Below are 26735 nucleotides of genomic sequence, written 5' to 3' on the forward strand. Positions count from 1 at the left end.
TTCTTGTCTAAGTTTGATATTCTACGATTAATTGAATAATGACCGTAACTTTAGAATGTAAATAATGATATAAATGCTTTACCATTTAACTTAAAAAGAGCTTCAAACTATTCCTGAAGTCTTTGAATCACAATTTCGATATATTTTTTGTAAAATTATCAATAAAAAGAAAAAAAAATGAAGGAAAAGGAAAGCATTCAAGGGCCTAGTAACATTGCTTCATCAGAAGAAAATCTTGCATTAGTTCTAGTTACTAGGTGGGACAGGGGATGGCCTTGGTGGGCTTTCCTTTTCCTACTTTTTTATTAATAATTTTACTTTCTAATAGCTAAAGCACTACTTACTTGCGCAGCCATGAAATGTGTAACCTCAAATATTAAGCTTTAGAAACCCATATATTGTTCAGGAAAGAAAACGAACAGTATCTGGATATAGAAAGAAAACGGACTTTTGTCAATCTATTGAAGGGTGACTCGCCTAAGAGCCTTTCATGGTCGAATCGTGAGCTTAATGCATGACAAACGAGAAGTTTTCTTTGAATCCAGGACGTATAAAGCTTTTAGTAAACGGGGTTTCATTAATTTGATGTATAATGTCATTGATGTCATAGTGTATACATTTCAATTTTATAACATACAATGAAACCTGTCTCATGTTTGACATTCAATCTTCTACAATAAAAGTCTTTAGCGAATTTCTAAGTTTTACTTCAGCCAAATTGTGTTAATTTTAAGCCTCTAAGTACTTATAAAATATTTTGTACTTAAAATCAAAAGCTTTAATACTGAATAAGAGGTTTTTGAGGAATAGTCACTAAATAACACAGCCATTATTAATCTTGACCTTATTAGTCGGGAAAAAACATCCTTTGCTGACAGCTGAATTAAGTGGACTTTAGTTCAACATGAAATACCGAGACACAGTTCGCCCATATTGACTTAGTACTTCATATTCATAAAACATTGGTACTGCTGCTCTCATACCCATATGGGGGGTGGGGTGGACGAACTCTGTATTTGGGGGGTTAATAACAGTCCAAATGAGCAAGTCACTAGTTAGGAGAAAGGACTACTTCATGAGCTTTTTGGTCCATTTTTCGTGGAAAATACGGCATTTACTGGTACTAGAAGGGGTAGGGGGCCGATTAGGGAGAATACTCGGTCATACGAGATTTCATTTTTTTTTTATTTTTGTTCCGTTTTTTGTTTCACGTTTTTAATTGTTTTTACGTTTTTTATATTCCATGGGAAACTAAATTAAAGCTAATAACTTATATAAGATTTTTATTTCTGAATTCCTTAAATGTTACAATATTTAAATATGGTGAATATAAACAGTTTGATTAAGTTGAATATATCTTCATAGTATATTTACATCCAATAACTTGAAATCTCTCTCCACATATATCTACTACTTTTCTTATATAAAATTATATATTTTCTTTTTCGTGGAAAGCCTTGTGATGACTTCTAACAGACTTGGGAATAAGAAAGCATTTATTACAATAAAGTGATGTATCATATTAAACAGCATAAATGCCAACAAAGCAATATTTCAAGATGGATGAAAGTTTCAAATAATTTGTTGCAAATAGTAGTTGGTACTTGATAAGGTCTATTTGCATGGGAAAAATGGCATGGACGATAATACTTATAAAGATACAAGAGCAAAGGTCCTGAATGATAATTTATGGCAAAAAAAGGGACATACTAGTGTTAATGATATAACTATATATATATATATATATATATATATATATATATGAATAACATGGATTGTCTAGCATTTTGACGTCATTGGTTAGAAATTGGGGCATTACTGACTAATTTAGAAACATACTAGGTTCATTATAGTCAGCTGGAAAGGGTTTATTCATAATGTTTTGTAAAATATAATTGAATAGACAATTAGAATCTTCATCCACAACCAGGGTGTTGGGAGAGCATTTTTATATCTCCAATAAACGGTTTAAATTGATTCCAATTGGATATTAAAAATCTAATTTACTCAATATTAGGGTTAAACCGTTTCCAGCTCATGACTATAATGAACCTAGAATCTGACTGAAGTAACTGGTGATGCCCATATAACTAGCCATTGACATCAAAATGCTGGACCATCTATCTTATTTAATATATGTAATATATCATTAGCAGTATGTGAGGTTTTTGCCATAGAATATCATCCAGAACCCTTGCTCTTGTATCTTTAAAAAGTATTTTCGTCCATACCAGTTTTTTCTTATGCAAATACTTTATCAAGTAGCAACTATTATTTACAACAAAACATTTTAAATAATCATTTTGGCTCTATCTTAAAATATTGTTTTGTTGGCACTTATGCTGTTTATTAATATGGCACATCACTTTATTATAATAAGCCTTCTTATTCCGGAGCCTGTTAGCAGTGTGACCACGTGGCATTCCACAAAAAAGAAAATCTCTTGACTGCTTCATTTCCTATATCATTTGATGTAACAGACATTTCAAGTTATTCTCTCCAGTGTACAATTAAGAGTTATACAAGCAATTTACAGTTCAATTAATAATATTTATATCTAATAAAATCGTAAATGACAAAACATAGCACTTTAGTGTATATAAAAAAAAACTGGTTTTAAACATTTGATATCCGGTGTTCTACCTAATTGTGAATAGAAAAACAATTACATTTTATATCTATTGTTCTACCCAATTGTGAAAAAATAAAAATTTTCACATCTTATTTATATGGTTATTTTTATTACATTTGTAACAATGTTAACTATAAAACCACTTTCAATAGGTTTAAGAGATGCACAACATATTTGTATTACAATCAATAACAACTACAAGGCTCCCGAAAATGATTTAAAAACCAATAATTCTACTTTCTTTGAGCTTCCTAACATATAATCATTCCATCCATTGTCCAAAGTTTGATCACGACCTGATTATTTTTTCTTATCATGATCAGTTCCTTGGGTGCAATTCCTCCCTCACTACATACCCGTAAAATGCAATTCCTGCCTCCCAACGTCCCTATAAGATGCAATTCCTCCATCCCTATAAGGTGCAATTCCACCATCCCTACATCCTATAAGGTGCAATTCCTCCATACCTATAAGGTGCAATTCCACCGTCCCTACATCCCTGTAAGATGCAATTCCACCCTCCCTACATCTCCATAAAGTGCAATCCCTCCATCCCTATAAGGTGCAATTCCTACACCCCTATAAGGTGCAATTTCCCCCTCCCTACATCCTTATAAGGTGCAATTCCTCAATCCCCACATTCCTTTAAGGCGCAATTCCTCCATCCTAACATCCATATAAGGTGCAATTCCTCCCTCACTACATCCCTACAAGGTGCAATTCCACCCTCCCTACATCCTTACAACGTACAATTCCACCTCCTACATCCCTATAAGATGCAATTCCACCCTCCCTACATCCTTACAAGGTGCAATTCCTCCCTTCCTACATCCCCAAAAGTTGCAATTCCTCCCTCCCTACATCCTTACAAGGTACAATCCCCCCTTCCTACATCCTTATAAGGTGCAATTCCACCCTCCCTACATCCTCACCAGGTGCAATTCCACCTTCCCTACATCCTTACAAGGTGCAATTCCTTCCTCCCTATAAGTTGCCATTCCTCCCTTCCTACAACCCCAGAAGTTGCAATTCCTCCCTTCCTACATCCCCAGAAGTTGCAATTCCTCCCTCCCTACATCCCTAAGTTGCAATTCCTATTTTCTTACATTCCTATATGGTGCAGTTCCTCCCTTCCTATATGCCCATAAGGTTCAATTCCTACATCGCCATAAGGTGAAATTCCTCCCTTCCTACATGCCATAAGGTGCAATTTCTCCCTTCCTACATGCCATAAGGTGCAATTTCTCCCTTCCTACATGCCATAAGGTGCAATTCCTCCCTTCCTACATCCCATAAAGTAAAATTCCTCCCTCCCTACATCCCTATAAGGTGCAATTCCACCATTCTTACATTCCCATAAGGTTCAATTCCTCCCTTCCTACATCCCCATAATGTGCAATTCCTCCCTTCCTACATATCCATTAGGTGCAATTCATCCCTTTCTACATCCCCACCTTCATAAGGTGCAATTCCTCCCTTCCTACATCCCCAACTTCACATGGTGCAATTCCTCCCCTTCCCACATCCCCTTAAGGTGCAATTCCTCCCTTCCTACATCCACATAAGGTGCAATTCCACCATTCCTACATCCCCACCTTCATAAGTTGCAATTCCTCCTTTCCTACATCCCCATAAGATGCAATTCCTCCCTTCGCACATCCCCATAAGGTGCTATTCCTCCCTTCCCACATCCCCATAAGGTGCAATTCCTCCCTTCCCACATCCCTATAAGGTGCAACTCCTCCCATCCTACATCCCCATAAGGTGCAATTCCTCCCTTCCTACATCCTTAAGGTGCAATTCCTCCCTTCCTACATCCTTAAGGTGCAACTCCTCCCTTCCTACATCCCTAAGGTGCAACTCCTCCCCTTCCTACATCCCCATAAGGTGCAACTCCTCCCCTTCCTACATCCCTATAAGGTACAAATCCTCCCTTACTATATCCCTTAGGTGCAACTCCCCCATTCCTACATCCCCATAAGGTGCAATTCCTCCCTTCCTACATCCTTAAGGTGCAAATCCTCCCTTCCTACATCCCTAAGGTGCAACTCCTCTCCTTCCTACATAACTAAGGTGCAACTCCTCCCCTTCCTACATCCCCATAAGGTGCAAATCCTCCCTTACTATATCCCTTAGGTGCAACTCCCCCCACTCCTACATCCCCATAAGGTACAATTCCTCCCTTCCTATATCCCCTTAAGGTGCAACTCCTCCCTACATCCCCATAAGGTGCAATTCCTCCCTTCCCACATCCCCATAAGGTGTAATTCCTCCATTCCTTCATCCCCAGAAGATGCAATTCCTCCCTTCCTACATCCTTAAGGTGCAAATCCTCCCTTCCTACATCCCCATGAGGTGCAAGTCCTCCCTTTCTATATACCTCTAAGGTTACCCTAGGTATCAAGAACCAGATGTTTGATCATTCTCTACAGTAAATATTAATCTTAACCCTTACATTAGTATAACTACTTTAATACTCTGAAATAAGATTGAAATTTTACAATAAAACCACTCTTAGAGCATCCTCTTAGAAAAATACATGAATGTTGACTTAAAATACTTCACTGACTTTTTCCATCTCTTAAGACTATCATGGAAAAACTAATATTCTCCTGGAACTCAAATTTAATAACTACTTTCATAAAACCTTTTGATATAAACCTAATTTGTAAAATGCTCCAAACTACAACTGTTATTAACTATATTCTAGGCTAGAGTACGAGGAAGTTAATTGGATCTTTTGTATAAAGAATATGCAAAGCTTAAAACCAGTTGACAAGAGATTTTATCCTCTAAATAGGAATTTTGTCAATTCTAATATTTTGAAACATTAAGAGCACTTTCACTGCATTGAAAAAATAAATAGGATCTGTTACTGCAAACAAGCATTTAGAATGTTTTACGTGATCATAATAATTAGAATATTGATATTTTAGGAAAAGAATGATTTAATGAAAATGATGTAGACATTTGATATGAAGTTTTGAAATTAAATTTACACATTTTATAAAAAAAAAAGTTTTAAAACAAACTAAAACGCATTGAAACAGGTAGATTTTTATTGTGAATATAACCTTGACTCCAGAGAGAGAGAGAGAGAGAGAGAGAGAGAGAGAGAGAGAGAGAGAGAGAGAGAGAGAGAGAGAGAGAGAGAGAGATTAAATTAGCCCTCTAATGCTTTCCATTATTATCTAAGATATTATATCTTCACAACTACCCAAAATTATTCCATCCATGACATTCCTTGCTCCCCGTTACAAAAATGAAGGGACTAGTTGTTCGCAAAGTATTTAAACCTATTTAATTCATAAAAAAAGTGTATTCTTCACAGAGCATACTTGGTTTTCACTTTGTTCAATTGAACTATATGAAAAATAATTTAGAACTTGGGCTTTGTGAAATTTTCAGTTAAGCAGAGTGTTATTATTGTAAGAGGGAAGGAAATATGACTGAGTATTATTAAACATACAGTATATAAGAGCCAAAATCATTAATCATTATTTCTTTTACTTCTGTAGCATATTTATCAAATACCAATACTTCTTATACACCTACTGATTGCTAGAATATGATAAGCTATTCTTTCCACCCCTTCCCTCAAAGAAAAAGTGAGTGAACAGCCCTGGCAAGATGTGGTTAATTAGGGAGCTAGATTTTTTTCCAGTAACTATTCTAGGCAAATCTGTTTCCTTTTAAAATGAACATAGGCCTAGATTCTAGGAAAATATAAACCTAGATTCTGAGAGAACTTGTGCCTATACTCAACAGTGTGTGAAAGAAAATTCAATGCCAGTTACTAATAATTACAGAGTCTTGAAAGACAAAGATGAAATAGTATACAGAGATAACGTAAGATATCAAATGATACTCATAGTTAAAATAAAGTTGTAGGTTATATTCACAGGCAATTAATGTACCCTAACATATAATTGTGAAATTAATTTTAATTACTAGAAAAGTGATTAATCTTAATCTACCTTCAGTCACACATTTAGATAACTTGTTTGCAGTACTTTACACAATTCTAAAAATTATACAATCTCTAAGTATGTCCAAGAGGTCTAGAGGAAATTGACCTTTGATTTCACGGCTGGTAAATGAAAATTAAAAATATGAGCTGCATATTTCTAAAGAAGTCCTTATTCATTTCTAATTTACATTTGTAGTTCTTAATTGGTCGTTAATGTTCAATTTCCTCATTTTTAAAAAAATATTCACAATAATACACAATATAAAACTACAACATCTAACTTTACCTATAATAAATCCAGCTAATTATTGAGGTAATAGTAATTATTACCACTTGGTATATTAGTATTTACCAAATAGTTTTCATACAAATAACGAATGATTGTGAATGTTTAATATCAAATAATGATTAGGAAATTGTAATCTGAATCTTAATCAAAAAGTCATGCAACCTCATAAATGTTGATCTGGACCCAATTTCTAAGTTAAATTTTGAGTATTTAGAATTACTAGAATAAACTATCATTGTATTTCTTAACTTGAAGAGGCATAAAATTAAAAACTAACTGATAGTAGCTTTATATTCCCTGATTTTGTAAATATTAAGAGGGAATAAAATACTTGCCACATGACTGAGTAAAAGTTAATGGCTTTAACATTTGAATTCATGGCTTCAAGAAATAAAGACTCATAAACTTTGAATTAATCTGGCAATATCAATGTTAAAATTTATATTAACCAACTTATTTAATATAACTTTACTGAATTTTTCATTTTCATGACCCATAAAATCTGGTCAGTTGAGCATTTCAAGATATTTGCAGTACTCTAATGATATTTCCTAAATAATCTTTTAATACTCCAGAAAAGTTTGATGATAGATTGGTCGCTTCAGTCGAGACTCTACGGTGCTCCTTTTGAAATCAGAAATTTGATTAATTTTCTTCCTCAAGAACCTTTTTGGATTGTTTTTCTGTAGTATGTCCCAGATTATACGCTGCTAATCTCCATAGTTTGTAAAGCTTATCAGTTTCATTTTCTGTTTTGAGCAGGTGGCCTTCTATAATGTTCCTCCTCTTTTGATGATAAGTCTGAAAAATAAAAAAAGGGATGTTAATTTTACAAATATACCAAGTCTTACTCAGATATTTTACTATGAATTTCAATATTAAGACTATGCTTTTAGTAAAATATTCTGTATGATAACTATAAATATAAGAAAGTCTAATGCATTAGATGTAAAATAGTGGAAATAATGACAAATTAACATGTCCATGACACTTTTAAAAGCAATTATTACAACCGAAAGCCTATATTGTTAAGTGGAAAAGTATTACGTCCTAAATCCTAACAAGGAAATACATATAATAATCAAATGACTTGCTTCCGGTAATCCACTAACTTGAGGGTACAATCGGGCACTCTCTTCTATTTCATTACTCTTCTTGTTTTTGTTAACGTTTTTATAGTTTAAAAGGAAATATGTATCTTGGTGTTGTTGCTGTTCTTAAAACATCCTATTTTTCCTTATTTCCTTTCCTCACTGGGCTATTTTCCCTGTTAGAGCCCCTGGGCTTATAGCATCCTGCTTTTCCAACTAGGGTTAAAGCTTAGCAAGTAATAATAATAATAATAATAATAATAATAATAATAACGAAGAGATCCCCCAATCCTTCAATTAATCTTGACAATCTTCTCCAACAGATACTCGATAAATCATAAATCACTGAATTAATCATTCTACTAAATTATTTTCTCTAGGAAGATGTTCCTGATAATGGCAATTCAATTAAAGTACAAGGCGGGAATGTCCTGAACTTATGTGCACACGGTGCAATAATAATAATAATAATAATAATAATAATAATAATAATAATAATAATAATAATAATATTCTCAAATTGTTTTTCGAAGGCTTGGAGCCGCCGAAGCGTCCTAATCATTTTGGCCAAAAGTCAGGCCGTAACATCCACACTGGCAATAGGTCAAAACGTCTTACTGCCTAAACAACGTATGGTTTAAAGAGTATTTGAATTAAATAACCAAACTGCAAAGACATTTCTGTTTTTTTTCAAAACTTGAAAACATTCATTTAAAAATATATTCTAAATCCAGAGACAAAGATAGATGGAAGGAAACAGAACCACTTGAGGGATGTGATATAAATAATACGCAATTATGATACTTTAATAATGACCCAAGTGAATGGCATGAACAACATATCAATGTACCACTTGCCAGAACAGAAGAGCAATGAAGTAATGTTTATTTATGAGCGTAGTGATCCACAGTTGAGCAAAGACCATTTGACGAACAGAAAAGAAATTAAAGCACTACCAAGATAAGCATGTTAAGAACCTTTTCAATTACTAGGATCTGTATATTAATAAAGAAATAAAAACTTCTCAGCTTCTGGCTGCCTGTAGTTACGTTGCTGCTTCACTTAGTCATGATTCACAGTATTTACTCTATTTTGTTTATGTATTCATGTAAACAGTATAAAATCTTTTTGTATCCATTCAGCATAAGCATAAGGTTCCTGGAGCCTACAATTTTGAGGGCTTAACAAGTTCACAGCCAGATAATATACAGACTAATCATCCCAATCTCCCCCCCCCCCCCATGAAGGTACAGGTGCTTGATCGCAGCAGGGACTGGTCACCTGCCTCCTGTATAACAGAAGCAACTGTTACAATGGTCTCAGTCCAGGTACCTCATAAAGGTACTCAACACTAAAGATAGCAAAAAATTATATTTTCATAATAAAATTAATTTTTGAATATACTTACCCACTGGTTATATAAGAATGGCAGAAATTTCAAAATCTCGCGCAGCTTATCACAGATATGCCAGGTGTACACTAGCCCCCTCGCGGTACAACATATAGAACTATACCCACAAGCTTAGGATCTTCCATGCCCCATGGTCTCTAGAGGGGAGGAGGGTGGGTTTTCAACTTATATAACCAGCGGGTAAGTATATTCAAAATGATATTTTCATAATAAAATAGATTTTTGAATATACTTACCCGCTGGTTATACAAAGAGCTGAAGTCCCCTGACGCACTGGCAGAAATTCAAATCTCGCACTATCGAAGATACGGCAGGTGTACAACCGCACCCTAGCGGTAGCTCAGGTGGAACAACACACCATCTCCACTTCTTCCATGCCTCATAGCCATACCATAGGTAGTCTCTAGAGGGGAGGAGGGTGGGTGTTAAATTTATATAACCAGCGGGTAAGTATATTCAAAAATTTATTTTATTATGAAAATATCATTTTTAAATATAAAACTTACCCGCTGGTTATATAAAGAGCTGATTGACACCCATTGGTGGCGGGTCAGAGACAGCTACATATAGAAAATTCACTTAAGGGTTACATACAACAAACTTAAGCGGTTCTCACCTGATAAGGAAGCTGACAGCAATGATACTCTGCCTCATTTCGTCCGCTATCCTTAAGAGATCCAGTGATCCACTCGGGCTGAAAATCTCTAGGAACTGTCAAACGGTACAACCACCTATAACATGACAGAACCTCAACCAATACCCTTGTTCCGGCTGCACTCAAGGAACAAATTGACCACCTAACCAAATCAAAGATTGCAGAAGACTGACGACCAATCTCCACAAACAACCATAACAAACGAGTTCCAAGAGATAGAAAAGGGGTATTAGGAAAAAAGGAACGGAGTGGTAGATCATTCACCTACTATCGCATTTGCCGCTACAAAAGGACCCAATGTAAAAAAGTCCTCATAGCGAGTCTGAATATTTCTCAAATAATGGGATGCAAAACAGACTTACTTCTCCAAATTGTCGTATCCATCAGACTTTGCAGAGAACGGTTCTGTTTAAAGGCCACTGAAGTCGCAACCGCTCTGACTTCATGTGTCTTCACTTTGAGAAGCCTCTGATCCGACTCATCACACTGAGCATGAGCTTCTCGAATCAACAATCTAATGAAAAAACACAAGGCATTCTTAGACATGGGCATCGAGGGTTTCCGAACTGCACACCACAGAGCGTCTGAGTTACCCCTCAGATTCTTAGTCCTGTCCACATAAAGCCGTAACGCTCTAACTGGACAGAGTACCCTTTCTAATTCACTGCCAGCCAAATCAGAAAGGTTAGAAATCTCAAAGGATTTGGGCCATGGCCGAGAAGGGTTTTCATTCTTGGCCAGAAACCCCTGTTGCAAAGAACAAATGGCTTTTCCATTCCGAAAACCAATGTTCCTGCTTAAAGCGTGTACCTCACTAACTCTTTTAGCAGTGGCAAGGGTAACCAGAAAAAGTGTTTTCAAGGTTAAATCCTTAAATGAAACAAGAGTGTAAAGGCTCAAATCTGTCACTAATGAGAAATTTAAGGACAACATCCAAATTCTTGGTTGTATCAAAAGACCTAAGCAATTCTTGTAGATCCTTATTATTAGAAAGGTCTAGGTTCCTGTGTCTAAAAACCGTTGCCAACATACTCCTGTAACCTTTAACAGTAGATGACAAGAAGTTATGTTTAAATTTAAGGTCCAAGAAAAAATCTGCTATCTGGGTAAGAGAGGTACTAGAAGAGGAAATCGCGTTAGTCCTACACCAATCCCTGAATAACTCCCACTTGGACTGATACACCTTGATGGTTGAAGACCTCCTTGCCCTCGCAATTACCTTGGCTGCCTTCTTCGAAAATCCTCTAGCTCTAGCGAGTTTTTCGATAGTCTGAAGGCAGTCAGACATAGAGCTCGGAGGTTTAGATGATTTCGGGCCAAGTGAGGTTGTCTGAGTAGATCAGGTCTCAAGGGAAGGCTTCTCGGGAAATCCACCATCCAATCCAGTACCTCTGGAAACCAGCTCCTTGACGGCCAAAACGGAGCTATCAGTGTCATTCTGGTCTCTTCGTGGGAAATGAACTTCTGAATCACTTTGTAAAGAATCTTGAACGGAGGGAAAGCATAAACCTCCATGTGTGACCAGTTCATCAGAAAGGCGTCTATGTGCAAGGCTTCGGGATCCAGAACCAGAGAGCAGTAACACTCCAGCCTTTTGGTCTTTGCGGTGGCAAAAAGATCCACGAGAGGTCGACCCCATAACCGCCACAGACTCTTGCAGATGTCCGGGTGCAAAATCCACTCTGTGGAGAGAACCTGACCTCCCCTGCTGAGTCTGTCTGCGCTCACATTGTTGACCCCCTGGATGAATCGAGTCAAAAGAGTCACCTTCCTTTCCTCTGCCCAAACGAGAAGAAGTCTTGCAATCTCGTACAGAGGCCAAGAGTGGGTCCCGCCTTGTTTCACAATATAGGCCAGAGCTGTCGTGCTGTCCGCATTGACTTGGACTACTTTGCCCCTGATCTGCTTCTCGAAGCCTATGAGAGCCAGATGAATAGCCAAAAGCTCCTTTTGATTGATGTGGAGAGATGTTTGCTCCACCGTCCAAGTCCCCGAAAGCTACTTCTTCTCTAGAGTGGCTCCCCACCCCGAGTTGGAGTCGTCGGAACACAACACGAGGTCTGGGCTCTTCTGAAGTAAAGACAAGCCTTCTTTCAGTCTGGGCTCGTTGTACCACCATTGAAGATGAGACTTGATGGAAACCGAGATGGGAATGCAATCCCTGTTGAGGTTTTCCCCTTTCTTCCAATGGCGATTGAGATGAAACTGAAGAGGACGCAAGTGCAACCTCCCCAGGATCACGAACTTCTCTAATGATGAGAGAGTCCCCAAAAGGCTCATCCAATCTCTTACGGAGCAAAGATCTCTCTTCAGGAAAGTTTGAACTTTTAGGAGGGCTGCCTGAATTCTCACCGACGACGGAAAAGCCCGAAAACTCCGACTGTGAATCTCCATCCCCAAATAAAGAATCTCCTGGGATGGAGTCAGTTGCGTTTTTTTCGAGCTCACCAGGAGACCCAGTTCTCTGGAGAGATCCAAAGTCATCTTGAGGTCCTTCAAACAACAATCGACTGAGGAGGCTCTATCAGCCAATCGTCCAGATACAGAGAGGCCCTGATTCCCCTCGAATGCAGCATGCTTGCCACATTCAGCATGATCTTGGTAAACAATAGAGGAGCCGTGCAGAGTCCGAAACAAAGAGCCCTGAACTGGAAGACCTTGTTTCCGTCCACGAACCTCAGATAACGTCTGCAGCTGGGATGAATCGGAAGGTGGAAATAGGCGTCCTGAAGATCTATAGAGACCATCCAATTGTCCTTCCTCACAGCAGCCAGAACTGTTTTTTGTCTCCATAGTGAACGTTGAATTTTGGACGTAACCATTTAGCACACTTACGTTCAGAACCGGTCTCCACTCCCCGGAACTCTTGGGTACTAGGAAAAGGCGGTTGTAAAACCCCGGAGACGTAACATCCTGCACTTCCTCTATTGCTTGCTTCTCTAATAAAAGAGACGTCTGAAGACGCATGGCTTACTTCTTCGGTCCCTCTCTGTATTTTGGCGAAAGATCCACCGAATCTGTGACTAAAGGAGGATTTGCCAAGAAGGGGATCTTGTAACCCTCCTTTAACACTTGGACGGACCAGGGGTCCGCTCCATTTCTCTTCTAAGCCTCCCAAAAGTGAGTCAACCTGGCACCCACTGCTGTCTGAAGGAAAGGGCAGTCAGACTTTACCTCGGCCGAACTTGCCCCCTCAGCCTCTAGGTTTCCTTCCTTCTGGTTTGAAAGAGCCTCTTCCAGAGGACTTCCCACGAAAGGACTGAGGTCGAAAACCAGAAGAGGATTCCTTAGGCTTACAAGAGGAAAACGACGACGGCAAAACTTTCCTTGTCGTATTAGTAACTAAGTCATGCGTGGCCTTCTGCGTGAGGGCAGTGGCCACTTCGCCTACCAACTCTTGCGGAAATAAGGTATTAGCTAAAGGTGCAAAAAGAAGGCCCGTTTTCTGGTAGGAAGACACTCCTGCACAGAGAAAAGAGCACATCGTGGCCCTTTTCTTGAGGATTCCAGCCGTGAACAAGGCAGCTAGCTCGTTGGAGCCATCCCTCACACCTTTGTCCAAGTAGGACATCAAATGAACCAGTCCACTAATGTCCGTATCCGTCATATCTGAGACCCTCTTACTCAAAGCCCCCAGAGCCCAGTCTATGAAATTATACACCTCGAAGGCCCTGAACAGACCTTTAAGCAAATGATCGAACTCTGGAATGGACCACCAAATCTTCGTTTTCCTTAAGGCAAGACGACGAGAAGCATCTACTAAACTTGAAAAATCCCCTTGGGCAGACGAAGGAAAACTCAAGCCCAACACTTCACCAGTCTCGTACCACACACTAGATTTAGAAGCTAACCAAGCGGGTGGAAAGGCAAAGGCCGTCTTGCCAAAAGATTTCTTAGAGTCCAACCAGGAACCCATTAATTTCAAGGCCCGTTTAGAGGATCGAGAAAGAACCATCTTTTTATAAACTGGAACTTTGGTAGCTTTACCTAAGATGAACTCAGAAGGCGGAGAACGAAGGGCCACAGGAGTAAAGTGACCCGGGAAAATTCCAGTAAGAATCAACATAAACTTGCGAAGATCAACAGCATGTTGATAATGCTTCTCCTCCTCATTCTCAGAGACTTCCTCAAAAGGATCATCCTCATCCGACTTTTCTTCAAGTTCGTATTCTGGCAGTGCAGCAACTGCTGCAGCCTGAACCGAAGGAACAAAGTCTGGATGGGACTGCCTGTCCAAACCAATATCTGCATCCACCTGACGGGGAGAAGTCGAAGTAGATTGACGTGAAACATGGACGGGTAGACGACCTTCTCCACCTAACAACTGCCTAGACCGCTTAGGATCCGACTGCTGTTGAACAGATTGACGCTTGGACTCAGAAGGCAACTGCCGAAGATCGCTGAGTGGACGCGTAGAGTCCGAAAACTGTTGACGCGAACGATCAAAGCTGTCAAGATGTCGACGCTGAGAATCGATGTTTTGACGCAACGCGTCCCCAAGTTGTTGACGCGGGCGATCCACTTCTTCAAAACGTTGACGCGTCTCGTCCACTTGTCGACGCCGATGTTCTTCCACACGACCGGAAAGCAAAAATCGGTCAACCAAACCTCTCTGACGCGACTCATCAAAATCAACCTGGCGTTGGACACTATGAATGGGAGACCGCCTAAGCGATAACTCGTCAGCACCAGAGACCATCGAACGCCTGTGCGATAACTGGTCTGACACCTGACGTCCAGACATACCGCCAACACCTGATTGATAAGAATCCATCAACGACGAGAGTTGTTCCTTCATAGTCACAAGCATAGACCATTTAGGATCAACAGAACTCCCTAAAGGAATATTCGAACCAACGTCACCACGTATTTCGGGAGAAGAAAGCCAATCTGAAGGAAGAGGGGGTGCATGAATCGTAACAAGGTCTAAATCGGAAGGAATCATATCCACACGAACACGGTGATCTGGACGTTTAGCCGGAGTGCAAGCGATGGGAGAACAGCAACGTTCCGGTGAGTCCCATGAACTACATCCTGGACGCATAGGCGATTCCTGACGCTGTGAAACATCATGCATCCGTTTATGCGTCCGTTTAAGCGGTCTTGACGCACGACGCCAGATCTCACTCCCCGACCCTTCATCGGAAGACGGGGATAACGCATGAACCTCACCTTTCCTACGATGAGGGTGAACGGCCTGAGCTACGGCAACAGGAACGTTCGAGGGGACGTCTGCACGATTGATGACGCTTCTCGTTCCCTAAAGCGGTTCGACATTACTTCTCCCATGGGTTCGAGAGCTCGAAAGAGGTCTTAGGCTAGGTGAACGACAAGATCGTGCAGACGCACCCTCCGCAACACTAAACACATTAGCAACACTTGTCACAATACCGAGAGTGTCACGACTTTTCGGTACACAAACATCAGACACTGACACACTTTCCACAGTTCCGACAGGATCACGGTTTTTCAATACCTTTAACTCGGAAAAAATCGTATTTCTATCGGCCACTAAGGACTCAACTTTCTCACCAAGAGTCAAAATAGCAGTAAACATGTCTTTCATAATAGGTTCCTGATCTACTACCACGGGGGAAGAAATAGGATTAGGAGCATTAACATTAGGTAAGGCTCTATCCACAGATCGTGACGAACTACGCCTAACTCTCTCTCTCTCTAGTCTAACATAACGATTGTATGTTACAAAATCATCATCAGTTAAAGAAAGACACTCATTACATCTATCATCAAATGAACAAAATTTACCCCTACATTTCACACACACATTATGAGGATCAATAGATCCTTTAGGAAGTCGAGTACAAAAAGATTTCAAGACTAGAAACAAGTGAAAACAATTAACGGTAGCTTAAACTCGGAAAAGAACGTTGTACATCACCAAACAACTTCCCAAGACAGTAAAACCACGAGAGCGAACTTCTATATGTCAGCCAGCTATGACGGCAGAGAGAAGAACTGAAGATGGTGTGTTGTTCCACCTGAGCTACCGCTAGGGTGTGGTTATACACCTGCCGTATCTTCGATAGCCCGACATTTGAATTTCTGCCAGGGCGTCAGGGGACTTCAGCTCTTTATATAACCAGCGGTTAAGTTTTATACTTAAAAAATTTATTTTATTATGAAAATATTTTTAAATATAAAACTTACCCGCTGGTTATATAAGAATGGTTGATTGACACCCCTTGGTGGCGGGTCAGAGACAGCTACATATTTGGAAATTCACTTAGCATTACATAAATATCTAAAGAGGTTCTCACCTGATAAGGAAGCTGACAGCAATGATACTCTGCCTCATTTCGTCCGCTATCCTTAGGAGATCCAGCGATCCACTCAGGGGGCTGATGATCCCTAGGAGCTGTCAAACGGTACAACCACCTATAACATGACAGGACCTCAACTAATACCCTTGTTCTGGGCGCACTCTAGGAACAAATTGACCACCTGACCAAACAAAAGATTGTGGAAGACTGACGACCAATCTCCACATACAACCATAACCTTACGAGTTCCAAGAGATGACGTACTATCGCATTCGCTGCTACGAATGGACCCAACGTATAACAGTCCTCATAGCGAGTCTGAACATGTTTCAAATAATGAGATGCGAATACAGACTTACTCCTCCAAAAGGTCGTATCCATCAAACTTTGCAGAGAACGATTCTGTTTAAAAGCCACTGAAGTCGCTACCGCTCTGACTTCATGTGTCTTCACTTTGAGAAGCCTCTGATCCACCTCATCACACTGGGCGTGAGCTTCTCGAATTAACAGCCTAATAAAAAAGGATAAGGCATTCTTTGACATGGGCAGTGAGGGTTTTCGAACTGCACACCACAGAGCGTCTGAGTCACCTCTCAGACTCTTAGTTCTTTCCACATATAGCCGTAATGCTCTTACCGGACAGAGCACCTTCTCCAACTCGTCTCCCACCACATCATGAAGATTAGGGATCTCAAAGGATTTGGGCCATGGGCGGGTAGGATTCTCATTCTTGGCCAAAAACCCTAAATGTAAGGAACAAATGGCTTTCCATCCCAAAAACCAATGTTCCTGCTTAAAGTGTGAACTTCACTTACTCTTTTAGCAGTGGCTAGACTAAACAGAAACAAAGTTTTCAAGGTTAGATCCTTAAAAGAAGCTGAGTGTAAAGGCTCAAATCTGTCACTCATGAGGAATTGAAGCACCACATCCAAATTCCAGGCAAGAGACGCCTATTGTCTTTTCTTAGTGGTATCAAAAGACTTAAGCAGGTCTTGCAGATCTTTATTATTAGAGAGGTCTAAGTTCCTGTGCCTAAACACCGTAGCCAGCATACTTCTGTAACCTTTGATTCTAGAGGAAGAGAAGTCATGTTTATTTCTAAGGTCTAGGAAGAAATCTGCTATCTGCATTAGAGAGGTACTGGATGAAGAAATCGCGTTAGCCCTACACCACTCTCTAAACAACTCCCACTTGGACTGATACACCTTGATGGTGGAAGACCTCCTTGCTCTCGCAATAGTCTTAGATGCCTTCTTTGAAAATCCTCTAGCTCTAACGAGTTTTTCAATAGTCTGAAGGCAGTCAGACATAGAGCTCGGAGGTTTAGGTGGTTTCGAGCCAAGTGAGGTTGTCTGAGAAAATCTGGTCTTAAGCGAAGGCTTCTCGGGAAACCTACCATCCATTCCAGTACCTCTGGAAACCAGCTCCTTGACGGCCAGAACGGAGATATCAGTGTCATCCTGGTTTCTTCGTGGGATACGAACTTCTGTATCACCTTGTAAAGAATCTTGAACAGGGGGGGGATGCATAAACCTCCATGTGCGACCAATTCATTAGGGAAGCGTCTATGTGCATGGCTTCGGGATCCGATACCGGTGAGCAGTAACACTCCAGTCTCTTTGTCTTTGCGGATGCAAAGAGATCCACGAGAGGACGACCCCATAACTGCCACAGACTTTTTCAGACGTCTTGGTGTAATATCCATTCTATGGGGAGAATCTGACCCTTCCTGCTGAGTCTGTCTGCACTCACATTGTTGACCCCTTGAATAAACCGAGTCAAAAGTGTCACTTTCCTTTCCTCTGCCCATATGAGAAGAGGTCTTGCTATCTCGTACAGAGTCCATGAGTGGGTCCCACCTTGTTTTGTTATATAGGCCAGAGCTGTAGTGCTGTCCGCATTGATTTGGACTACTTTGCCCCGGATATGCTTTTCGAAGCCTTTGAGGGCCAGATGTATTGCCAAAAGCTCCTTTTGGTTTATGTGGAGAGCTGTTTGCTCCACTGTCCACGTTCCCGAGAGCTCCTTCTTCCCCAGTGTTGCCCCCCACACCAAGTTTGAGGCGTCGGAACACAACACGAGGTCTGGGCTCTTCTGATGTAAAGACAAGCCATTCTTCAGTCTGTGCTCGCTGTTCCACCACTGAAGATGTGACTTTATGGAGTCCGTGATGGGAACGCTTTCCCTGTCAAAACTGTCCCTTTTTTTTCCAATGCTGATTGAGATGAAACTGAATGTAACCTCCCCAGAGTCACGAACTTCTCTAATGATGAGAGTGTCCCCAGAAGGCTCATCCATTTCCTTACGGAACCGAGGTCCTTCTTCATATAAGCTTGGATTTATTGGAAAGTTGACTGTATCCTCACAGGCGACGGAAAAGCCCGAAAACTCCGAATGTGAATCTCCATCCCCAAATAAATAATCTACTGGGATGGAGTCAGTTGCGATTTTTTCGAACTCACCAGGAGGCCCAGTTTCTTGGTAAATTCCAGTGTCATTCTCAGGTCCTTCAAACAGTAATCGGATGAGGCGGCTCTTATCAGCCAATCGTCCCGGTACAGGGAGGCCCTGATTCTCCTCGAATGCAACATGCTTGCTACATTCAGCACGATCTTGGTGAATAATAGAGAAGCCTTGCCGAGACCGAAACATAGGGCTCTGAATTGGAAGACCTTGTTTCCGTCCATGAATTTCAGATAACGTCTGCAGCTGGGATATATTGGAATACGGAAATAGGCGTCTTGGAGGTCTAATGAGACCATCCAATCGCCCTTCCTTACCGCCACCAGAACCGTCTTTTGAGTCTCCATCGTAAACGTCGTGTTCTGGACGTAACCATTTAGAACACTTACGTCCAGAACCGGTCTCCATTCCCCCGAACTCTTGGGAAGTAAGAAAAGTCGGTTGTAAAACCCTGGAGATGTTAAATCTTGCACTTCCTCTATTGCTCGTTTCTCTAGGAATAGAGACATCTGAAGCCGCATGGCTTGCTTCTTCGGTCCCTCCCTGTATTTGGGCGGAAGATCCACCGGATCTGTGACTAGTGGAGGAATTGATAGGAATGGGATCTTGTAACCCTCCTTTAACACTTGGACGGACCAGGGGTCCGCTCCATTCCTCTCCCAGGCCTTTGAGAAGTAATTCAGCCTGGTACCTACTGCTGTCTGAGGGATAGGACAGTCAGACTCTACCTCAGCCGGTCTTGGTACCTCTCCTCCTAGGTTTTCTCCCGTCTGGTTTGAAAGAACCCCTTCCGGTAGGTTTACCACGAAAGGACTGAGAAGGTCGTACCCCAGAAGAACTTTCCTTAGATTTACGAGATGAAAAAGCAGAAGGTTAAACTTTCCTGGCCGTATTGGCCACCAAGTCATGAGTGGCCTTCTGTGTGAGAACAGCGGCAACTTCCCCTACCAACTTTTGTGGAAATAGAGTAGCTGACAAAGGAGCGAATAGTAGCTCCGATTTCTGGTAAGGAGAAACTCCCGCCGAGAGAAAGGAACACATAGTAGCCCTCTTCTTAATTACTCCAGCTGTGAACAGAGTAGCTAACTCGTTAGAGCCATCCCTCACACCTTTGTCCATGTAGGACATCAAATGAATAAGGCCACTAGTATCCGTGCCTTTCATTTCTGAGACCCCCTTGCTTAAGGCTCGCAGAGACCAGTCTAGATAATTTAGAACTTCAAAGACCCTGAACAAACCCTTAAGTAAACGGTCAAACTCTGTCATTGACCACCATACCTTTGTTTTCCTTAAGGCCAGACGATGAGAAGAATCCACCAAACTCGAGAAATCTCCCTGGGTAGAAGTAGGAAACCCCAAGCCTAGCACTTCACCAGTCTCGTACCAAACACTGGATTTAGAGGCCAATCTTGCGGGCGGAAAAGCAAAGGCCGTTTTGCCAAGAGTTCTCTTTGAATCCATCCAGGAAGCCATTAACTTCAAAGCTCGTTTAGAAGAGCCTGAGAGTACCATCTTAGCATAAACAGGCACTTTAGTTGCCTTCCCTAAGATAAATTCCGATGGAGGAAAACGAGGAGCCACAGGGGTAAAATGTTCAGGAAAAAGGTCTGTGAAAATTAACAAATTTCCTAAGATCAACAGAATGTTGATAATGTTTGTATTCTTCCTCTTCAGAAACGGCTTCTAATGGCTCGCCCATGTCAGAATCCTCTTCAAGTTCATCTTCTGGCAGTGCAGCAGCTGCTGCAGTCTGAACCGAAGCATCAACATCTGAATGAGACCGCTTGCCATGATCAATACAGTAATTGTTTCTATTTGATGTCCACTAGATTTACGAATAAACTCGCCTTTTGCTTGGGGAACAGTCTCCAACTGAAGCGGAAGGTCAAGGTTGACTGATGTGTGACGCCATGGATGGGTTGACGCTCGACGTCAATGGTTAATTGCCGTGTGTCGTCACATGGACGCCTAGCGTCCGCTTCCTGTTGACGCCGACGCCCTATGCCGTCATGAGTAGACTGGTGATGGTCGTCCCGTGGACGCCTAACGTCCACTTGCTGTTGATGCTGACGCTTCATCGCGTCATGAGTCGACTGCCGAGAGCCGTCATGGTAACGCATTGCATCCACTTGTCGACTCCGCCGCTCCTCGTCGCGTTCGGAAGTCGATTTTTGTTTTGCAACAACACTCTGTCATGACTCATCTAAATCAACCTGCTGTTGAACACTGCGAATGGGAGACCGCCTGTGCGATAACACGTCAGCACCAGAGACAACAGGCCGCCTGTGCGACAACTGGTTTGACGTCTGACGCCCAACCGCACGTTGATGAGACTGCATGAACGACGAGAACCATAGACCACTTAGGATCGTTAGTCTGTAATACAATCAACTCCTTTTCTAAAGGGATATCAATATCACTATCACCACGCTTTACGGGTGACGAAAGCCAGTCTGAAGGAAGCGGCGGAGCATGAATAGTAACATCAGCAACGGGCAAAAACTCTGGATCGGACTGTAACACATCGACACGTACACCGTGGTCCGAGCGTTTCGCAGGCGTGCAAGTGTCGGGAGAATGGAAACGCTCAGGAGTATCCCAAGTACTACAGCCTGGTCGTGCAGGTGATTCGTAACGATGAATAACCGCGTGCGATCTTTTGAGCGGTCTGGACGCGTGACGCCAGGTTTCACTACCCGAACCTTCATCGGAGGATGGTGATAACGTAGCAACCTCATCTTTCCTACGATGAGGGTGAACGACTTGTGCTACGGCAGCAGGAACGTTCGAGGGGATGTCTGTACGATTGATGAAGCTTCTCGTTCCCTTTTGCCGCACGACATTACTTCTCCCATGGGTTCGGGAGCTCGAAAGAGGTCGTAGGCTGGGAGAACGACAAGATCGTGCAGATGCATCGTCCACAACACTGAACACATTCAAAACACTTTTCACATTTCCTTCAGTCACAATTTTTCAGTACCTTGTTTTTGAAATAAAATCTGATTTCTATCCACCGCTAAAAACAACTTTTTCACCGAGAGCCTGCATAGCGGTAAACATGTCCTTCAAAGAAGGTTCCTTCGGTTGCTGATCTACCACTACGGAGGAAGAAATAGGATCACTGACATTAGGCAAGGTTAAATCAACAGAGCATGATGAACTACGCCTAACCCTGTCCTTCTCTAATCTTTTAACATAACGTTCATATAATACCCATTCATTTTCTGTTGATGAAAAACATTCAATACACCAATTCCCAAAAGAACATGGTTTTCCCTTACATTTAATGCAAATATTGTGTGGGTCTATAGAACCTTTAGGGAGTCGAGTACGACACCCTTCACTAACACACTTACGAATTACAGGGGAGGGGTCAGCCATATTGAAAAGTTAAGAGAAAGACCGACATCATAAAACAAGGGTTAAATTAATAAATATAACCCCAAACAAAAAAGATTTCAAGAATAAATGAAACAGAAAACAATTAAGCGATAGCCCAAACTCAAAAAATGTTGTACATCACCAAAATAACGTCCAAACAGAGTAATAAAGCTTGAGAGAATTTCCAATATGACAGCCAGCTATGGCGGCAGAAAAAGATCTGAAGCTTGTGCGTATAGTTCTACCTGTTGCACCGCAAGGGCGCTAGTGTACACCTGGCATATCTGCAATAAGCTGCGCAAGATTTTGAAATTTCTGCCGGGGTGTCAGGAGACTTTAGCCATTCTTATATAACCAGCGGGTAAGTTTTATATTTAAAAATGAAAAGTTTCCCTTGTTATACCTTTCAGGGCATTTCCACTGATCAAAAGTGAGGGAACTCAACAAAAAACGAAATATCATAAACTAAAATTAGAGAGTTCCAACAGTGATAGTGAAAAGCATGAGAATTATAGTAGTAACACATTCTTTAACCCAGTTAACTAATGAGAACCATAATTAGGTAGACAATCTTTAAGCAAGTAACCAAAGACAAAGTGGCTTGACTCAGTCAGGTAGGTAAGTACCTTATATTCCCCTACCTATTGTTACTTCTATAGCTACCTTATCAATGATTAAGTTACCATTCCAGCTTATTCTTAATTATAAGACAAAAGGTATATGTTAATGTAGGACTAAATCATAATTATCGGTAAGAGTGGTGCCACATAATGCTTATACATTATTTTGGTGGTTATTTTGAGTATATGTGAACATTGAAATTTTTTTATTCACTTAAATTACTTAAAAGACAATACATCAAGCGAAACTCACCTGTAGAGATACCTTCTTATCTTCCTCATTTGTCATTATATTTTACTCATTTCCTGTGTTCACCAATCAATAACTTGGTTTCCCAGTTTTCCCTTTGTAACGTCAGTATCAGAAGGTATCTTTTATCTAGAAAAAAAAAAAAGAGGTTCATTAGTTAGGCAAATCATTTAAAATAGTGTAAATAAATATATAAAGTTAAAGAAATATCCCAGAATACTAAATTTTGCATGCAGTTTCTAGGCTTTACCCTATTAAGTTAAATACATTGCATGCAATGTTCCAAATATTCGATATTACATACCACCTAGCATTCGCATGGCAGCAGATCAATAGCAGCCTGAGATCGTGAGTTTAAGCTGTTAACTGGGGAGGCCGCTGCTGTGGTTAGGAACCACAGCGGGGGGATTGGACTTGCCCGGCTGACATTCTGGAGAGTATCTATTCTGATGGAACTGGAACTAAAACCAGACACCTTAAACCAGACACCTTTAACCAGGCCAATTTTCTCATTTTCTCTATGACTAAACAGGAGCACATGGTCATAACATACGTATCAAGTAAAATGTGAACAATATTTCTTTGTCTAAATTCATAGATAGGTTTTAAAAGACTGATGGTGGATACTGTGCATGGGTTGTTCATATTCATTTCTGGCATCTGTACTATTTTTGTATGATAATCATTAGCTGGCATTTTAATCGATCAAGTGCTTCCAAGTATCTTCGCACACGTTCTTGTATGGAAGTACTGTAGCTTCTCTTAATGTATTACTATTGTCTATTAGACTATGGCTAGAATTTCTTCTGCTGATAAGGTTATCTTTGACCCACTCTGCGCATGTCATGAAAAATAATGTTTCTCTTTCCCGTTTCAACAGCTCTTTACTCTGAATTGCCTAATCAGAATCAAGATACTGTACATTATAATCACAACATTTGTTTGGTTCTGGTTGGAATTCGTTAGACTATGCATTTCAGTCGTCGGCCAGGCATTTTCAAATCATAAAGCTTGGTTTCAGTTTAGTCAAGGATACACACTGTACTATATGGGAATTTACCCTATACAAAGCTATTAAACTATTTTTAAGCAATAACGAAAAAAAAAATTAAATTTATACATAATCACATAGTGCTTCCAGCAGGAATAAAGTGCCTGAAGGGTTTCCAGCCAATTGCATTAAATGTAGCCAACATATGATAGATGGACATTATTGGCAGGGTCACAGTAAGATTAGAAAGACTAAACTACAAGCGTGTCAGATCAATTTCTCTTCGAGTGAATTACAAGGCAAGTTTTGTGAATAAGGCTATATTGAAGGTAACCCATTGCCACTGCTTTTACACCTAATGCTGATTACTCAAACTATGATTCAAGGTAAGTCATTGTAGATCAAGTTTCACCCAAAGCTAAAAATACAGCTGGGTAGAGGGGGATTTTGGTAGGTAAGAATACAGCTTCTAGGTTATGTTAAGTGGGGAAGGTGAGGTTAGCTAGTGGTCTTGTGTCTATTTCCCTTTAAAAATCCAGTCCGATTAAAGATTGAGAAGTCTGTTAAAAAAAGCTTTTCATGCAAGAAAACTAAATTCAAAAGAGAACGGTGCTTGAGAAGTTAAGAGATAACTGCAGCAGTGATTTTTCACCCTCTTATTTTGTGTGAAAAATTTTAATTTTTTTAGTTTTTTCTGTTGCTATCATCTTTCGTCACTTGTTAGTTTTCATTTCATCCCGCCCAAAACTCGAATTCCCACATGGAGTTCCTCCATTATTGTTAGGAATTATGTGGAGGTAATCAGAATACGATACTTTTGTAGAGGGTAATAACATCAGAACATAATTAAACAGCAAAAAATTGAAAAGAAAAATGATTTTTGTAAAAAAATGACTGGGTGGGACACTATCGAAATTTTACCACAATAATGTTTATTTGCGAGTGAAGTGAGCCGCGACAGAGCAAACACCCTGTGAGTGCTGTGATGATAAACTATAGGTAATTATGATACTTTAATAGTGAACCGTATAAATGGCGTGTGCAGCACATCAATGTACCTCTTGCCAGAACCGAAGAGCAATAATGAGATAAAGTTTGTTTGCATGTGAAGCGAACCACAGCAAAGCAAAAATTGGAACCTTTGTGGTTGGTTGGGATGGACCGGGTGTAAGATTTTGGTAAAATTATAGTTCACAGAACTATATTTCCAATATAAAAAAACAACTTTTTCCTGCATGAAATAGTGTGCTTACAAAAAATTTGTCTTTTATTTCCCCCACAAATAAACCGTTCTACCATTATCCCTCCCACCTCAACGTACACCGGTGAGAACCTTGGACATTGGGTGGATAAAAACAGGAAAGCACATGACTATTTAACACTTTCGAGATTCATAAATGGCCACAAAACCTTACAAACCTAGTAATTCCCAGGTACAGACCTCGGACCCCCTTTCCAAATCACAGACCTAAGCGAAGGGTAAGACCTCCTGAACCCCCGCCACAGACCTAGCCATGGCATGCCCATGTACCCCCTTTCACAGGTCATGAACCTGCCCAGGTCATAGACCAGACCCACTACCCAGTTTACAAACTCTAAAACTAAATCACAAATAATTCCTTACCTTATGATTGACACCTATGTCGTTTTTTGTCTTAGCAATCTTCACAGCCGATTTACAATAAAAAAATTGCTGGTCTTCCTCAAAAGATGTAGAATTGTATTTATGACACTTTGAAATTTGAGGGATAACAATGAGATTTTAAAAAGGTCTTCATTACACTAGGTGCATCCATATAACTATAATGACCGCCATTACGCTTCGTTACGTTAGGCTCCATAACACGCAACCAACAAGTGACGGAAGAACAAATGGACTGTGGAGTCCTCTTAGGAAAACGGTGCTTGTCACAAAACTGCTCAAGTCACAATCAAGCATACAAACATGACCAAATATGGTAAACATCGGTATATGGTAGGGGAGGGTAGGAGAAGCAGCTACGTATAAATGAATTAACAGTAATTCCATTGGTAGTAAGTGAGAAGAGGGCTAATGCGCATAGTTAATACGTAACTAGTTATGTGCAGACGTAAGAACAGGAGCGGATATGTGTGGTCTGTAAAATGTAAACAAGAGTGAAATATTTCAGGGGAATAGGATGCCAATATTTTATGTAATTTTTTGTGGATTTATTATGTCCCAGTAAATAATGTATGAAGCTGTAAAGGTTAGTTTTACCATCATTTATCGATTCGCCAGTAAATTTTTCCAACACATTAACTTCAGTTCCAACTGGGAGACACCAATCACCATATAATATATTTGGGTATATCTTATTAACTATTTATTTGCATTGGAAAAAAAGAATTTTCAAAGAAAATCACAAATTTTAAGTAATTTGTAGTTTTCCTAACATACTTACCGAGAACTACTTTCTTAGGAGTTACCTGGAATCTCCTCTCTTCCGAACAGAGTTTTGTGTAGTTTACCCTACTTACGTTATCTGTGAGGTCTAACCTTAGGTGGTAGGATACGTGCCCTGAGGCTAGGCCCATGTCAGGCAGCTTGCTAGCTTGGGTCTCGGTCCTCAGTAAGTTCTCTGGTCGCGTCGCGATATCATCTCGACGCTAAAGTTTTTTCCGTGTTTTTCTATAATACTAAAATTTCAAGTTGTGACATATCCACATTCTAATAGGGAAA

The 26735-nt window shown here is 40.4% G+C and overlaps 1 long non-coding RNA gene across 1 annotated transcript in view; it reads right to left on the bottom strand.

The window, feature by feature from the left end:
- Window positions 1-6640: 6640 nt before the first annotated feature.
- The window catches only part of LOC137656955 (uncharacterized), a 21270-nt gene continuing 1175 nt past the window's right edge, over window positions 6641-26735 (bottom strand). The window contains exons 2-3 of the long non-coding RNA XR_011047058.1: window positions 23047-23172; window positions 6641-7692 (exon numbers count right to left, since the gene is read on the bottom strand). This is a non-coding gene — a long non-coding RNA (uncharacterized lncRNA). The remainder of the gene's footprint in view (window positions 7693-23046; window positions 23173-26735) is intronic.

Source organism: Palaemon carinicauda, chromosome 18 (assembly GCF_036898095.1).
Source record: "Palaemon carinicauda isolate YSFRI2023 chromosome 18, ASM3689809v2, whole genome shotgun sequence".
NCBI classification, from domain to species: domain Eukaryota; kingdom Metazoa; phylum Arthropoda; class Malacostraca; order Decapoda; family Palaemonidae; genus Palaemon; species Palaemon carinicauda.